Source organism: Aythya ferina (genome assembly GCF_964211825.1).
Source record: "Aythya ferina genome assembly, chromosome: 7".
Classification (NCBI taxonomy): Eukaryota; Metazoa; Chordata; class Aves; order Anseriformes; family Anatidae; genus Aythya; species Aythya ferina.
In genome coordinates, this window is record NC_140302.1 from 37,450,741 (window position 1) to 37,461,441 (window position 10,701).

The following is a 10,701-nucleotide window of genomic DNA, read 5'->3' on the forward strand; positions in this document are numbered from 1 at the left end:
GCAGCAACCTGAGGTCGGCGGCCAGCTGGCAATCACCCACCTGGGTGAGGGCACTCCATGGCATCCCCAGCCCCAGCCCCACTGTGCAGACACCAGCAGCACGCAGCCTGTGGCACCCACAGCTGGGCAGCGCCATCGCCGCTGGGCTGCCAGTGGGTGAGCAAAGGTCGGCCCGCGAGGCGGTCACCTCCCCAGCTGTCCCATTGGAAACGAAGGCTCCAGGTTTGGGCCAGCTCCTGAATTCTCTGCTGCGGAGCTCCATGGGCTGATGAAACCAGCTGGTATCGTTGCTGCTCTCTGACATGCGAGTTACTCTTTGGTTGGAGAAAGCTTAAGTATTCTACAGCAATGACACAATACAGAGCACTCCTGGCTGCGCACAGCTGCTAACCTGCACATGCCTGCATGGGCACCGTGTGAACAGAACAATCACCATGCAAGACCCAGCTGGTGTGAATGTTTGCAAATAGGGAGCAATAAAGAAAACCAATGCTGACTAAGGAAACAGTCACTCAGAACTAGAGCAAACATTTGAGAATGCTGTTTGAAGCAATCTATTGTCTCCACTATGGCTTGAATAAATAGTTTATCCTCAGCATATTGTTAAGCTATAGTGCTTTAAATAAAATTACACAAGTGAACCTGAACAGTTCATTGACATTTGCTGTCAGGATTGCTGTAATTTATTTATTTTCAACAGATCCCGCTGCAAAGCTGAGGTTTCCAGCACAAGCTAGCAAGCAGGCAAGGTCTGTAAACTTGCTGGGAGGAGTTTTCGGAGCTAGAATAGCAGTAAACCATGAGTCATTCTGGTGGGTCTCCTTTGAAGCGTGTGTCACACAGAGAAACAGATGGGTTCGATTCCCCACACGGGGAAACTTCCTGGTCGCCTCTCCTAGCGTGGCTCGCTGCTGCCGTGCCCTTTCTCAGCTTCACATGGTTCAACGTCTGCAAGTGCCTGCGATGCCTTCGCTCTCTGGTACGTGCATGGTTAAACCTTCTGGCAAACACTCACTTCCTAGTGGCTGCCCAGCCCCCTTGCTATTAACAGGATTTGGATAATTAGCCGCAAGCAGTGCTGTTCTCCCTCAGCAATGTAAAGGGTTTACTATTTTTATCTGACTCTGGATGTTTTTGGTTCCTAGGGGATTAAGGTCAGAGGGCACATATTTATTCAGGCGCTGGAATTCTTACATCGTTTTTCCATTACTTGGTTCAGAAGGAGGAGCCTTGGCCTTTCAGCTCCCTCTTTTCTTCTCCTCTCTCTCCCATCCCTCTCGCTGCACCCCAGGCGCTTGCTGCTCTCCCTTGCTCCCTCCTTGGAGCGGGAAACCAGCTCCTCTGGAAGAGGAGCCTGCAGCAAGAATGTGTTTTACTTTCACTAGTGGTGCAGAGGCATGTTAACCAAACATTTTATATTTAAACACGAGTGGTGTCCAAGGAGAGTGAAGGAGTCCTGGAGTCACTTCATACAATGCGCTGTTGTTTATCTGCAAGCAAAACAAAACTAAAAGTTTATTCTAATGCATTTTTGAAGCTATTAGCTTTGTGCATTGCTTGAAAAGAAGTGTGTTGCCTTGCAGGACAATTTTATTTTCCCACAGAACAATTCTGCTGGGTACAACCACAAAAACCTCCATACACTGAACTTGGTACTTCATATGGTATTTAAGTATTTCCAGTACTTTGAGGAATTGCTTGAAAACATTTCCAACACAGGCACACCTCTGGTTAGCTGAATCCCACCGTATGCAATGCCTTTAAGCTGGACTGCTGAATAAGGAGTAAGTTTTCATCGCTAGTTTTAAGAACAAGAAATCAAAGCATCTTCTAAAGAGTTGTCATGCTATGGTCCCTGTTGTTTCAGGACTGGTTCCCTGCCAGTGCTTAACTTACAGTTAATGAAGGGATTAACTGCTGTCATTTTGTTTGCTTTCTAGTGGAAAAATGCATATTATAAAGCATTTTCTTCTTGTGTGCACTATTTTAACATCCTCATGTGATACAACAATATAAAATGAGCAAGACGCCACTTCAGAAATACACCTCCTGCAGAAAGATGATGAGATTTGTGATGAGCCTTAGATCATGTAGGAATTTCTTCAAGAGTCTCAAGCTGGCCCCCAAAATTATGCTTTCTGCTCTTAATTTAAAGCTTTGCACATGCTACAGACAATCTATTTTGCCAGAGCAGCACAGCTGCTGATCACGATCTTCACCTCATGTGAGTTAATCTGGTGGATATGTAGATGCTAGGTAGTGGAGGGCCTTGTGAGATGACTGGAGATGCTGAGCGTGGCTGGACAGGAGCTCCCCGGAGGCTGGGTGGGACGTGCTCCTGCCACCCAGGTGGGACGTGCCGCACGGCTCGGCTCTGGCTGAAGTTTCCTGCGGGCTGATGGCCCCATGCTCAGGTATGTGACATCGCTGCAGCGAAGGTGAGCAGCAGGCCTGTGTATAACAGTGGGTATCAGTTTGTCTGTGGCAGAAGTAGCCAGAAGAAACAGCCCTGGGAGAAGGGGCTACTGAGCGGGCACAACTTGCCTTGCTGAGCAATGCTTGCATCAACCTGCTGGGCAGCCAGGCAAAGCCCTAGGTACAGACCACATCTACTGGCTGCTGTAGCACAGATCTGGAGATACCAAAGGGTTGAGAGCTTTCCCAAAGTGATTTCCCTCGCCTCCCTCCCCTCTGCCACCCGTGCAGGCAGGGCTGGGATAGGCAGCACTCTCCTCCCTGGCAGGCTCTGCCGGACGGGCGGCGGTGACGTGGGGCATGCGTGGGAAGGAGGAGGTCCGAGCTGCGTGCGGGCTCTGGGCTTTGGGCACGGTGCCTCCGAGGCGGAGGAGGGCCTGTGAGCTTCTTTTTGCTGTGGGCCAAGAGGGGAGGTGCTGGGGTTGCTCCAGTGCAGAAAACACCCGTGGAGACAGCCCCTCAGTGCGCCGAAGGCTGTAATTAGCAGCATGCAGAGGAAGCTCTGTTTGGCCTTTTCTGCACAGCAACTATTGCAATGATTTCGGCAGCTCCAAAACCAGGGATTACCCGAGTGTTGGTGATTCACAGGCAGGGCATGAGATGTTAGTGTTCCGTTTGTCTTTTGCAACACATTTTTGGCTGGAAATCTGAAACCTCAACAAGTTACGCTTAGGCAGTAATGAGCATATATGGATATCGGTCCTGGTTTTCTTTTCATGCTAAACTCATCTCCAGTGGTGAAGTAATTTATAAATTCTGACCCCTTTACTCCCACCGTCCCACACAGTAATGCACAGAGGTCAATGGTCTTTAAAGCCTGCATCAATTCTGAGCCGTCTTTCTGTGTTGTTCATGACTACACTGTAAAATACGCCACAAAATAATGTTTGGGCACAGAAGGGAGAGAAATATGGTACACATTTAACAATAACATTTCTATATAGAATTCCATAGTGTATTGAACCTATTTAATGAGTTTTCTAGATTAAGCTGAAGTCTGGGGAATTTTTATTATAATGCCATATCCCATAAAAATATCTATGGTCCTGTGAGAACAGACACCGTATTAATCTTTTTTTTTTTTTTTTTTTTTAATGCTAGGTGATTAGGTAATAGAGATTTTGCTCAGATGATATTGACACTAATACTCTTTGTGTGATTGAGTTATAAAGTATTCTGTCCCTCAAAGCCTTCTCCACCTCAGACCCATGAAAAGAGTGTAAATGCAAGTGGCTGTGTAATCTGTGGGGTGTACCCTAAAGAGAGTCCCTGCCTTGAACTATGTCAGGACACATCACATTTATATTTTGATACCAACCAGGAAGACCTCACGGACAGCTCACAGTGGAATGGAGACTGACGGATTTGTAAGGAACAGCCCACACTTTGCCAACCCACTTCTGTAATGGGCCAAGGTTTTGTGGCTCTGTCCAGCTTTGTCTTCTGCAGGAGCTGTGGGGAAGCACATCCTGGGATCTGGCCTCCTTTGGGATGATTTCAACACGCAAGGATGATGCACAGCCTGCCGCTGTGTCCTCTAACACAAGATCCCATCACTCTTTTATAACTCAGTGTTTGAGGTTTGCTTAACCTCAGGAGGTTATTTGAGGAAAAACTTTACTAGGAAAAAAAAAAAAAAGGCACAGTAAAAGAAAAGTACCTGATATCAGGTGTATCTGGAGGTTCATCTCATGCACAGAAGGGTCAGGAGCCCCATGGAAACAGCAGAACTGGCCTCATCACATGCACACTCACCCAAACCACATCATATTCCCCATCTGAAAGAAATCAACTTCTCAGAAACATGAAGTGGCATAAATTATGCATGAATTGTTTCCTTGCAAGGCCCCGCCTGAGTTGTTTCCTGGTGAGACCTGGAAAGCTGCAGCCGCGGGGCTGCCCCAGCGCCTGGCGGGGCACAGCGGGGCGGCCGGGGCCAGCGGGTGCAGGGGTGATGGGAGGTGGAGGTGGAGGTGGGGGGCCACCAGGGAGACCCCAGCCCGGGCCAAAAACATAAAAGGACCAGAGGGCGGGTAATGGTTTTCATGCTGAAAATCACTGGCCTTCTGTGATGAGGGTATTTTTATGCTCATTATGAAATTGCTTAAGATAAATGTTAATTCTCTTAGCATGCCAACATGCTCACGGGCCCCTTGTGGATTTCTATTTTGTTTTGGGTTCTTTTTTTCCTTTGCTTTTAGGAAAATGTTTGTCTTCCAAGGCATAAATATAATAAATACAACTTTTCAAAAACAGTCTTGCAATTACATTCTCCTATTCAATGAGCATTTCATGCTCAACAAGCTATGATTTCTCTTACCGCTTTCCTCCATGCTTGTCTCTTGATGCTGTGGTCTTTTTTGTTTGTTTAGTATTTTGTTTTTGTTTTGTTACCATTTTGTATAAACATGAAGGATTGATACCAGGGACCAGAGCTTGGTATTTCTTAGTGTCCCCTCTTACACCAGTCTTCATCTGCTGTTTCAGCAGAATCGGTTGAAAGTGCTCAATGTTCTTCTTATTCTTAAATAAATAAATAAATAAATAAATAAATAAATAAATAAATAAATAAATAAATGAGAGAGAGAGAGAAAAGCTAGCTATCCAGTACCCACAGAAACTTAGGTAAACTTTCAGAAAGTACCTTGTTTTTCATAAATACTTAAGAAATATATTTCAAGATGCTACTTACTGGCTTACTTCCTGTGAGAAGGGACAACAAAAGCCACATACTTCTTGGCTCCTTCAGGTAAGTGGCATTTCTCACTTCTGACCTTTGCTACAGTTGGAAATCTGTTTCATCGTTCCCAAATGGTGGTTTTTCTGTGTAGAGCAGTGAGGTTTTGCAGTAATGAAGTAAATAGTAAGTGTGTGTGTGTGTGTGTACACACGTGTTTATGTATTAAAAAAGGAGCTGGAGGAAATGGCCGTTCACGAACTGTCTCAAATATTGTTGCGGTACTCTGGGAGGCAGGTGTGCAGAAGAGTAATCAGTAGTTAGCTATTTATATCCTGCTTGCTCTAATCTGTTCCATATATTTATAAAAGCTTTCATATCACACCTTCATATACATCGCTAAAGCCATATAATAGAAACTGACCTTTAGCAATGAGAAAATAAACCTAGATTATCACCAGCAGACCAAGTGATATAAACCAAATTGAAGTAATTACCTCTGAATGATCTCCACAGAGTGACTGAAAATTAAGTCTGAGCTGCCCTCTGTGCTCTACAGGAGAGAGGGCACTGCGAGAGCACACAGCTCCTGCCGATGCTGTCAGCAAGTGCCTGCCAAGCTCCCTCATCACCGCCGCAGCACTTCACTCCTTGCAAATTCTCTGTCTACTTCTAAAACGTATTTAGCTACTGTACTGATACTCTAGCAAGGTAAATATATTTGCCTTTGGAAAGTTGCATGTCCTTACTCTTTCACTGAGCTGGTGATGGTCTTTAAATACTTTTCCATTTTTGTATCAACAAAATATTTTAGAGACGAGAACATTAGTTTCACATGCTGCCTTACAGAGGATGGAGACAAAAGCTCCAAGGTTTTCCTCCCTGTCCTAAAGACTGAGAATTTGACAGCCAGGATGCTGCATGCAGCAGCAAGGAGGTTCTTGCCCCTCTGAGTCTCTGTAAGTGATAAGCCACAGATGAACAAAAGCAGATTCGGTCCACGAGAAACAGGTTGAGGGGGCATATTCCTCTGCCACCGAGCATCCATCTGTGACCTCGCTAGTTTTCTCCAGCCTGAGGAGGTTCAGACTTGGGAAGCCTGAAGCAAGCCCCGGTGGGTCAGAAAAGCATCGCAGAGGCATTGACTCGCGTTCTTCGCGCTGGACCAAAGGCGCAGCGTGACGGCACCACAAGCCCAGCATCTCCCACAGCCTCTCCTCCCGGCTTGCCGCGAGGCCCCGGCAGCACACTGGAGTGCCAGCAGGCCTGGTAGGAAGGCAGAACGTGAAACACCGAGGGTATCCCCAAAGCAGCACGGCAGCTGTGGTATTTACTGCAGTATGGGGATAGATTACGATGCAAGTCAGACTCAGACTGAATAAATTAACGGTGCTGCAGCTTTCCAATGCTACAGGCCTAACCTTTCCCAATTCCTGTTGTTCCGAACGCAGCTTCCTGCCTCGGCGTGTGAACAATGCTGGGAATGATTCTCGTGATTTCCTGGGGCACTGTCTTCCTATCTGACACAGCTTTTAAAGGGTCAAGACCATATGATAAACAGCCATTGCGTTCTTCTCCAGGAATAGCTGCATTTCACTTGGAGATGAACTATCCTGACACATAAAGTTCATGCAGTGTTTCAGGGCTTCTCAAGAAGTGCTTGCAAGGTATGACTGTTTATTAGCTGTACGAAAGTAAATATTTGGATGGCCTTTAACGCTGAAATAGCACACCAGATGGATCTATCCAGAGCTAAATCCTCATAGGGGAAAGAACTATAGGAAGAGAATAAATAAGAGAAACAAAAATATGAGAGCTGGAAGATGGGATATGTATATATAATTGTGCAAAAAGATTAAAAGCAGATGTTGGAAACAAGTTTAAAATTATTTTTATTTTTTGGTGGTGTAACTTCTGTAATAGTATTAAGATTGTCTTAAGTTTAAAAAGGACAAAATTCTCTGCTACCTTTCTTTAGTGAATGATAAACAATAAAAGAACAAATGACTAAAAATTGCTAGGCAAAATTACCCCTCAATTATTATAAGAATTCAATTAAGTTTCATTTGGAAATTTGTGCTGTAACACTGCAAAGTCTGGTAGAGATTAAGAACCCAATAGAAATTTATGACAGCATTAATATTGCTCTAAGAACACTTGTGGAATATCTTATACGCAAGAAATAGCGCTATAATGGCAGAACTAAGCTTTAATGAAAGACATTATTAGTCAGCAGTCTAAAAGGCCTTAATCAGGTTCCAAGAAATACAGCAACAGACGTATCACTGCTGCTCTGTCTCACGGTTTAGACCCAGATCGTACTGAGGGCTGCTCATACAGTGTACCAGTAATCCTAACAGTGCTAACCAACTGATGTTTTGCTGGAAGATCCTTTGAAAGATGGAAGAACATTGTTCCTTTGCCCTATCCTCTATCTCACATTAGCTAGTCCCAAAGCTTACAGAACCTCATCCTTGTGCTTTGGAATGTCTCAGTACAGTAACAGCGGTAACGTGACCAAGGAAAGCTGGAAAGCTTGCATTTAAACACAGCTTCCTCGTCAGTGATATACAGCAGTGACACAGTGCAGTGCCACTCCATAGCAGTGCAACCAGATTCAATACGTTGTGAATCGCATGGCACAATGACTGAATAAATATTCACAAACATAGAATGGCAGTTGTTTTCTGACAACTTTTCTGCAAAAAGTCTAGACTGAAGAATGACTTTCGCATATTGTGGTCACCATGTAAACATCATAAATATCTGTGTGGAACAGGAGAGGTAGAGCATGGTCCAACTGCTTTATCTTGGATATATTCAGAGGGGGAAAGAGATGGTGTTAATCCTGTCGTATATCAAATAAAAGCAGGTGAAGATGCTCATGTACACATGACTATCAGGAACTAACTAACAATCATACACTTTCCTTCTTGTTCAAGATAATTTTGGCACAAGGCCTTTAAAAGAGCCTTGTGTAATTAAAAGAAGTCATCTAATTGGAGTTGATATTGCAGTACCTCTCTGAGATCCTGTGGCTTATTAGCTGCTTATTCTGATCTGTCTGTTACATACACACAAAAGTATATATACATGTTTATTATCTGCTAAGGCATGTTTCATACAACTTACTGCTGTGCCAACAGCAGCAAACTGACGTCAGCAATCCTTGAGAATGCCACCACAAACTGGAACTGTTCCAGGCACAGAAGACAACCCCAGTCCAATTCTTTGATCAAAGTCTGAAGTCTGCATGGCATAGAGCCATGGAGGAAACTGTGAGAAATGCTTGGTCCTACTCACTGATTGCCAAAATGAAACAAAATCTGTGCTCATCACATTGAGCTTCCTTTACTTCCCCCAAGTAAACAGATAAGTAGATAGACAATTGGTATCTTTTTGTTTTGTTTTGTTTGTTTGTCTGCTTGCTTTTTATACCAAAGAAGAATGCATTTCTCTGCAAATGAAACATTTTCTATTTGCAGTGAATAAGGAAGATTGCTAGCTGAGATTTTTCCTTGTTAAAAATGTGCTTTTTTTTTTTTTTTTTTTTTTTCCTGCAGGCTGACATAATAAAGAAGGAAGATCTTTGTGATGTAAACCTCTCTGCACTAATGTAGATTTCCTCGCACCATTTTACATGTGGCATTTAAACTGGCCATGTCCACTAGGGACTTTTCAAGCCTGCTGGCTCATACCACACCTGGAAATGGAAATGCTTTTAATTTTTGCAGTGCCACAGCTGTTCTATTTTAAATGGACCAAACTTAAAACAGCAACATGTGGTGGAGCCTGGCACATGGAACATGTCTGTTGAAGAGGCTGAAACTTTTAACACAGTGTGATAAACAGAAACTAAATACCATGAAATAAAATGTGGTCAATAAGTACTTGCTCTTTTTTTTTTTTTTAATGTTTTCTTTCTTTCTTTCTTTCTTTCTTTCTTTCTTTCTTTCTTTCTTTCTTTCTTTCTTTCTTTCTTTCTTTCTTTCTTTTTTTAATTATTCTGATTTCTTTTGCAATGTATATATTTTGATTATTAATAAAGTTTTTTCTTACACAATGTTGACATCCATTTTTCAATCCCACATAAACCAATTGATGCTAATAATGAATCTTTTTAAGCTAAGATAGTTATTTTCTATACATTCTCAAATGATTTTGTGAATCTGAAATATGTTGGACAAAAGGGAGTCACTTGGTCAACATCCCAAGCTGCTGCCAGAACAGCATCCTGCTAGGGACAGAATTAATTCGGACGTGCAGGAGCTCTCTCAACCATTCCACCTGCCTTCACTACTGGCATTCCCAAGAAGAGTTCCAACAAGTGTAAATGGTGGGTGTAATTTGGGTGCCAGAAGTGGACTAAGAACAACCATCACATGCTCTGCGGGCTTCTCTGCAAGTGAGACCACAACAAATGGGGTTATAGGGATAAGTGCGAATTGAAAAACTGAAGTCTCTTTTTTTATATTACCGTTTTCCTGGGGTATATATTCTGCTTCTCATAAATAAAGTATTCAATTATATTTTATGCAGGGCACTGGAATCTTGAAATAACACACACGTGTTGCAGGAGAAAACACTACAGCTCTTTGTGGTTAAAGGAGCAGATTTATATGCTACCAAATTTTATTTCCTTGCACACTAGTCCTATTCTAGAAGATTGTTTTAACTGTGAACTTTGTAACTGCACATTAACAAATGCTGATATTGCTGCTCGGGGTAACAGCAAAGGTGAAAACTTTGCTATTTGCACTTTGATCAGCTGTTGTACCACTGTCTGCAGCTGAGCGAGCTCCTCACTGGCCTTAGAGCATCACATTGACCTAGCTGCAAGAGGAGCAGTGGAGTGAAAGAAAGAGCTTTAGCTTATAGGAGAATGGCAGCAGAAAAGGTAATAAGGGTTTCACCTACAGAGCAGCTGCAATCTCCACCTTTCTTCTGGAAAGAAAAAACAAATTATACCTTCACTTCATAACAGTGAATTCCCCAACATACTGCCCTGAGCTTCTTTCCTTTCAGAATGGACATAAGGCATAAAGAAAATATAAAAGCAAGTGCTTACAGAGGCCTACTGAAAGGAAATAGTTTTCTATGAACTTACTTCTGCAGCTCTTGAACAGCTGAAAGAAATAAAATCTCACTGAAGATACTAGCCCATGATGTCTTCTCTGTTCTGATTTACTCCTACATCTGTATGCCTAGCATAAATTAAATTATATCCTATTACTTGCGTAAATGTGCACTGCCTTTTCTGTGATGATGTAAATCCACCTTGCTACAAGAACATGAGAACATCAACATTAAAATCAATTGCAGACATGTTGGAAAACATAACTGTGTATCTGGATTTATTTTTTTTCTTGGAATAACAAGTTCTGTAATAGCTTTTCATTTATTTGTTTCTTGAGGGTTTTTTTTGTTTGTTTGTTTGTTTGTTTTTTTCAATGCACAGCACAGAGTGTCACTGGATTTAGTGCTCGTTGGGATAAGGAAGTCCATGCCAGGAAATACAAAGAATCTTTACATCTGTGTCACAGACGGAA

At 42.9% G+C, this 10,701-nt stretch overlaps 1 long non-coding RNA gene across 1 annotated transcript; it reads left to right on the forward strand.

Moving 5' to 3' along the window:
• Positions 1-885: 885 nt before the first annotated feature.
• Positions 886-9,039, forward strand: LOC311440003. The gene is made up of 3 exons (XR_014695148.1): positions 886-979; positions 6,604-6,819; positions 8,716-9,039. It is a non-coding gene; the product is annotated as an uncharacterized lncRNA (long non-coding RNA).
• The last annotated feature ends 1,662 nt before the right edge of the window (positions 9,040-10,701 follow it).